The sequence below is a fragment of the Chiloscyllium punctatum genome, chromosome 9 (genome assembly GCF_047496795.1).
Source record: "Chiloscyllium punctatum isolate Juve2018m chromosome 9, sChiPun1.3, whole genome shotgun sequence".
Taxonomy (NCBI): domain Eukaryota; kingdom Metazoa; phylum Chordata; class Chondrichthyes; order Orectolobiformes; family Hemiscylliidae; genus Chiloscyllium; species Chiloscyllium punctatum.
The window spans coordinates 77699329-77706791 of record NC_092747.1 but is presented as its reverse complement, the minus strand read 5'-3'; the positions used below and the strand labels follow the sequence as shown (position 1 = coordinate 77706791).

The 7463-nt window shown below is 38.2% G+C and overlaps 1 protein-coding gene across 5 annotated transcripts in view; it reads left to right on the top strand.

Annotated features, from left to right (window-relative positions):
- Positions 1–1574: 1574 nt before the first annotated feature.
- Positions 1575–7463, top strand: part of khk (ketohexokinase) — a 50875-nt gene continuing 44986 nt past the window's right edge. For 4 of the 5 annotated variants that reach the window (XM_072577862.1, XM_072577860.1, XM_072577861.1 and 1 more), the window contains exon 1: positions 1575–1680. The gene's annotated coding sequence lies outside the window, so the exon portion shown is untranslated. The other variant, XM_072577858.1, reaches the window with a different exon arrangement.

The following is a 7463-nucleotide window of genomic DNA, read 5'->3' as shown; positions in this document are numbered from 1 at the left end:
CACTGAAGACTTCAAATGCTGTATGGTTTTGAAATTACGTTGAAGTAATTTTAATAAGTGTTTTATTGGAACAGTATATTGTTATAGAGTTGGAGGCAGTTAATAAGCATATAAAAGAAAGGGGTGCTTAGAGTTGTGAATAGTTGTGGTTTAATATTCAGTTTTAGACTTATTATTTTCTTTAAATAGTGGCATTTGGGAATTCACTGTCTGTCATATTTTAACAGATTATGTGGCGAGGTGAGTTTTTCTGGGTGTTTGGTTTAATTAACAGAAGGGATCAGTACTGTATTGTAACAATAATTACAAGTGTAACCAAGGCAATGTAAATGAAGTTCTGCCTGGCTGGAACCTGAAATGGTGGTGTAAAGAATTTATCTTGACAGCTTAACTAGATTTTGAAAATTACAATTAAATAACAAGTATGTTAAAATATATAGATTAAGAACTGATGTAGGCCACTTGTCCCTTTGAACGTCCTCTGCTGTTCAATGAGTTCACGGCTGATCTGATTGTGTTTTGAATTCCACATTTTCATCTAACCCTGACCACCTTTATATTCTTTGCTGAACAAAAATCTACCTTCACCTTAAAAATACTCAATGGCTCCATCTTCGCCATCCTCTGAGGCAAAATTCACCTCATTTGTCCAAAAGTGAACTAATGTTAGGTGACCGCTAATATTAAAACAGTAACTCTTTGGTTCTGAACTCAATCACAAGAGGAAATGTAATTTCCAAGACTGACCAGGAGCTTTTTTTAACTTAATAAATTCACAAGTCACTCTTCTAATCTTGTTTGAAAGCAAGTTCTTCAACTTACCCTCATAAACAAGCTGCTCATTCCAGCTATCAATTTAGTAAAACATCTCTCCAACAAATGTACACACTTTCTTAAATAGAAAGAGCAAAACTACACATAATATTTGAGATATAGGACCTATGCCCTATAGGACGGTAACATAACATCTAATATGTTTATATTAAATTCCTTTCATCACAAAACCATAGTATTGCATTAGTCTTCATAATTACTTCTTGGATCTGCATATTAACATTTTGTGATTCAAACACTAGAACAATGCTGGATGGCATGGTGACATAATGGTCACACTGCTGCCGCATAGCATAAGGGACTAAGGTTCAATTGCAGCCTTGGTTGACTGTTGGCTAGAGCTTGTGTGCTTTCCCCATGTCTGTGTGGGTTTTCACTGGATGCTCCAGTTTCCTCCCACAGTCCAAAGAATGTGTAGGTTAGGTGGATTAGCCATGGTAAATGAGGAATACTCTTCAGAGGTTCAGTGCAGACTGAATGGGCCAAATGGTTTTGCATTGTTGGGATTCTATGATTATTGCACATAGACACTCTGCACCCTGTAGTTGTTTTCTGTTTGGGTAATGCTTTTAAAAAAATATTCTAAGACTTCCTGTGATAATATAAACAGGAAGAGACTCTCTGTACTCTTCTCAAATGAAAAAGTACTCTGAAGGAAAATATTTATCAACTCAACCTCAAAAGTGAGAATCGTTCAGTAGAAGTGTAGGGCTTTCACCAGTAGATGGTGCAGTTTGGGAGTTATGAAGAAATTTCAGTTGTTACTATATCCCTTCTTGTTCATTATACTTTTTATTGTTTGTATCAACTGTAATAAAAGCAAGGTGTCTGCTGTTAGGACGGAAGGTGAGTTTTTGTTGCATGCCATTTTGTGCGTGTTGTATATGTTATTATTCTTCTGGAGATAATTATCATGTGTTTTAAATCAGTGAGTATCTTTATTTTATGTATGTTCTAATTTTATTATATTTCCCTAGTCTCACCTGATTTACAGGTTTTTTTAAGAGATCAACAACCCGATCATGGAACATGTTAAACTATAACAAACAAAGTTACTAATAGAAATTTTCAGTTGATAAGACTGCAAAAAAGTTTTCAACTTCTCACTGTTTAACTATCGTTTAACACACAAGAAACAATTTATTTTAGTGCAGAACGTATTTTAGGTTTTAGACAAATCTGATTATATATTTGGAAATCTGTTAGAGATGATGTTTCTTGCCAAAGCAAATAGTTGGGAACTAATTGTTTAAGTTCTGTTCATTTTCTTCTGCAGAGCAACATTAAAGATTTTGAGGATAACTAGATATTTATATGTGAATTGCGAGTAAGAAATCTACTCATTAGGGAAAAAATTAAATTAGTTTTAAATGTGTTAATGTTTTGATTAAAACACTTCTATCAGTCCATGAATATTTCTGTCACAATCAGCAACAAGATCAGTGGTTGATGCAGATTTATGTTAACATGTATACTAAATCATTTAAATAAATGTCCGTGGTATCTTTCGTAACTGTTGAAGCTAAGAAGCCTTCGTTGTCACCATTATACAGTGCACCCTGGAATGCAGCTGTTATTTCCCTTTTTTTCTAATAAGTTCCAGCCTAATTCTGACCTTACAGGTCACCAACATTTTCCATCTGGATTGCTGTAGTTAGGAACAAGAATGATAAATTTGATTCCTATTCTTAGGCAGGAAGGCTGGCAGTGATTTTAATTCTTGTACAGTAGACAAGCTGAAGTCAGCTAACGTAACCCCAGCCATTGAACAAACTTTGGACCTTTTATGTTTTTATGTCTTAGTTTTGCAATAGTTTACTAACTGGGCACGCTGCCATGTTGTCAGATTGTCATGTTCATAGTTAAGCTTTGGGAAGGGGGAGAAAATCATTATTGGGAAAATAAATATCTTAAGTAGATGGACTTTGAGATGGTGTTTGTTTCAGAGTAAATATTGAATTACATTCTGCAGCTTCACAGCAGATTGATATTCATGAACTTTACCATTTTTGATAAGAATAATTAAAGGTGCACAATGAGCTATGGCGTCTGGTCTTTCATCAACTCTAGCAAACATTTGTCTTGCAAAGTGATTTTTACAAAGTAGTTATACAGTATGCTCTCAAACTTCCAATAGGCGGCACGGTCGCACTGCTGCCTTACAGCGCCGGAGACCCGGCTTCAATTCCCCCCTCAGGCGACTGACTGTGTGGAGTTTGCACATTTTCCCCGTTTGGTTTTCTCCGGGTGCTCCGGTTTCCTCCCACAGTCCAAAAATGTGCAGGTTAGGTGAATTGGCCGAGGTAAATTGCCCGTAGTGTTAGGTGAAGGGGTAAATGGTTGTGCTTCGGTGGGTCGGTCTGGCTTGTTGGGCCGAAGGGCCCGTTTCCACACTGTAAATAATCTAATCTAATCTAATCTAAAATAACAAGTATACATTTAGATGGCAAATGTATTGGAAAATTAGGTGTATTTTTGACATATGAGTTAAAGAGAAAAAATAAACTATCGCTTGAGAAGTAATTCTATGAGAAGATTGTGTACAGGCATTATTGAAAAAATGTAATCACATTTTTCTGCAAATTTGTGATGTACCAAAGTGGGAAGGAGCAATTCAGCATTGGTAATGCAAATTGTTGTTTAAAAATGTATTTGGTAGCAAGGAGGACAAGTGTAAAATTGGACAACTACAATTTTTAGCACATTAATGTTCATGGGGTTCAGAATTTGCTATTATGAATGGTCTAAATGAACAAGAGGTTTATGTTTAGTCAGTGCTGGACAACACTAATGATAATTCATAGCGCAGTAAAAGTATATAGGTCCAGTTTAATATCATGAGGACATGGGTGCAGAGTTAACCAGTGCAGCTAGTGGAATTTAGATTTTAATTTTCAGAATTTTGAAATGAAAAGCTAGTCTCAGTAATGGTGACATAAAATAATGGTTTTTGTAAATACCCATCTGGTTTAAGAGTGTTTTCCAGGAAGGAAATTTGCTGTCCTCCCCTGGCATGGCCTATATGTAACACCAAACTCTCAGCCATGTGGTTCATTCTTAACTGCCATCTAAAATAGACAATTTAGCCACTTTGTACCAAACTGCTACAGAAAAGTGAAAAAAGATGTAAAACTGGATAGACAACTTAGTCTTATAGTTGTGGAAGTGACAGAAGTTATGGTAAGATTTGTGGCAGAATCAAGTGACAAGCTCGAAAGCAGGAGTAGCTCATGCCATCATTTAAGGTTTTCATTCATGACATGGCATAGCAAGATTCTTGCTAGGCAATGGTGAGATGCTGATTAATAGGAATTATTGCTTGTTAACCACCTTGCAAGTAACATAACATGCCTCATCAATGGTCAGTTCTCATCTCACTGAACTTAAATGAGTTCTCTAATGTGAAAACCTGACAAGGAAACCAGAGTGAACACCTGGAAGTTTCAGATCCCCACTTTGTCCAAACATGTTGGAAACTGGGCACTAACCTCTCAGAGCATATTTCATGGGCACTGGCCGCACGTAACCCCATGGACATTAACATCTAACATGTGCCAGCTTCTAACTTTATAATGCCTCTTCGCTCCACTTACAAGATGCTTCTGCATTTCAGTGCTGGATCTAGGGCTTCACCAGCAAAGATCATTGTAAGCTGTCACATAGCCCAGTTCATGGGTTGAACCAAACTGCATCCCAGGTATTATAGAAAGTTTGTATGCAGGTTTTTAAAAAAAAAGTCATTAGGAGAGTTAATAGAATGTTATCAATAATTGCAAATCAAATTGAATGCAGAGGTACGGAAGTTGTGCTTCAGCTAAATAGGTCAGTGGTGAGACCATGTCAGAAGAACTGTGTATGCTATTTGTCTCCTTATTTAACAGTGATGTCTGTAGTAGAAGCAGTTCAGAAGGTTTATGAGACAAGTACCACGAATGGGCTAGCTGTGTTATGATGAAAGGTTGGATAGCCTCAGCTATCCACTGGGGTTTAGAAGAGTAAGAAGTGAATCATTTAAAATGTAAGCTTCTGCGGGATATTAATGGAAAAATATGTTTCCTCTCATGGAAGTTTCTAGAAGTCGGGGTCACTGTTTAAAAGGCAGGAGTTGCCACCTGTTTAATGGAAATGAGAATTTTTTTCTCCAGAGATTTGAGTCTTTGGAACACTTCCTTCTAAAGGTGTTAGAACCAGGTCCTTTTCATCTTTTTAAGGCAGGCATTGATAGATTTTAAATAACCAACTGAGTGAAAAGTTTTTGTAGGAAGTTGGGAATGTGGAATAATCAGATCAACCATGATCTTATTAAATGGCAGAGCAAATGGCCTACTCCCATTCCTAATTCACACATTCTTAGGTCAGAGACTGGGAATTCAGAGGCAAATAACACATTTTCTGACTCCCTACAGCCTGTTGACCATCTACTAGATACAAGTTAGGAGTGTTGAATACACACCAATTCTCTGCTTGTGGCTTCTACAATACTCATACAGGATAAAGTAATCTGTATGCTTGGAATTTGCTACATTACCCTTGAAAAGTTTGGTGCTGCAAAAGCACAGCCAGTCAGGCAGCATCTGAGGAGCAGGAGAGTTGACATTTTGAGTATAAGCTCTTCATCAGGAATTGCTCCATTACTTTAAACATTCACTCCCTTCACTAATGTACAGTAGTAGCAATGGGTATCTACACTGCAGAAATTTAACAAGGTTTCTTTTTCGGCATTTTCCAAACCTGTATATTCTACCAAATGGAACATGGAGAGCAAGCATGTAGAAGTACTTTCATCTCAACTCCAAACTGAGACCTAGGACTCTGCACCCCTTCTGCAACTGGATCCTTGAATTCATGACTCCCGAACCATGTCGGTAACGATAGGTGACAAAATCTCCTCCACAATGATCCTCAGTACCAGTGACCCACAAGGCTGTACTTGTGCCCTTACTATATTATAGAGTTCCTGCAGCATGGAAGTAAGACATTCAGCCTATCAAGTAGGTCAGGCAGTATCAAAGGAGAAGGAGAATCAATGTTTCGGGCATAACCCTTTCTTCAGGAATGGTTGCCTGACCTGCTGCACTTTTCCAGCAACACATTTTTAAGCTCTGATCTCCAGCATCTGCAGTCCTCACTTTCTCCATTCAGCCTATCAAGTCGATATTGACACAACAATGGGCATCCCATTCAGAACTATCCTTCTACTTTATCTCTGTAACACTGCATCTCCCATGACTAATGCACCTAACCTGGACATCCTGGATACAATGGGCAATTTAGCATGACCAATCCACATAACCTGCACATCTCTGGACCATGGGAAGAAACTGGAGCACCCGGGGAAACCCATGCAGACACAGGGAGATTGTGCAAACATCACATAGATTGAGGCTGGAGCTGTGAGGCAGCAGTGTGAGGTACTGATCCACAGTACCATCTCATACTCCTTATACATTCTCAATTGTAGTCAAAGTCTGCTGTAACACCATTTACAAGTTTGCTGACAACACTGATGTAGAGGGTCAGTTCTTAAATAATGATGAGACAGAGTACGGAAAAAAAAAGTCAGCTTAATGGCATGGTGTAAAGCCAACATCTCTCTCAATGTCAGGAAAATGAAGGAGCTGGTGATTGACTTCAGGAAGTGGAATGGAGGATACAACCCTGACTCTATCAATGGTGTTGAGGTGGAGATGGTTGAGAGCGTCAAGTTTCCAGGATTAAATATCACCAACATTCTGATCTATCCACACAGATCCTACAGTTAAGAAAGTACCCCCCAATGCCTGTACCTCTTCAAAGCTCAGGAAATTTGGTACGTCCACCATGACTCTTACCAATTTTTATAGGTGCACCATAGAAAGCATCCTATCCTGATGTATCACAGCTTGGTATGGCAAATGCTCTGTCCAAGACCACAAGAAATTATGTAGAATTGAGAACACAACCAAGTCCATCATGTAAACCAGCCATCGATACTTTCCCCTACCTCAGGAAAATAGCCAACATAATCATAGACCCCTTCCACCTTGGTTACACTCTCTTCCACTCTCTTCCATTGGGCAGAAGACACAAAGGTTTGACAATATAACAACAGATTTAAAAAAGTCTCTTCCCTGCTGTTATCAGACATTTTCAATATATATAAAAGTTGATCTTTCTCTGCGCCTTCTCTGTATTTGTAGCACGACATTTTGTTTTGTTCCATTGCCCTGCTGTACAATGTATGGTATTATTTGCCTGGATAGCACACAAAGCAATACTTTTCACTGTATCTCAGTATATGTAACAGTAATCAAATCACATCAAGTCTCTAAGTTCCTTTCAGGCCACACCATTGTGACTAGAAATGTCATTGTTGAACCCTCACGGAGTTGAAGAACCTGATGGGACTGTGGGAATACCATAACAAGATGACTTCAGTCATCCAAGAAGACAATTTGCCACTAAGTTCTTAAGGGCAATTTAGGGTTGAGCAACAAAAATGCTAGCCTTGTCAGTGATGCTGACGTCCCATAAAAAAACGATCTGATGCTATGAGTTGCTTAGCGTTTATGTGAATGAATTGCTGGAAGACAAGAAGCATATTCTTAAGGAGAGTGTCTCTTACTCATACACAGATGTTATAATTACTG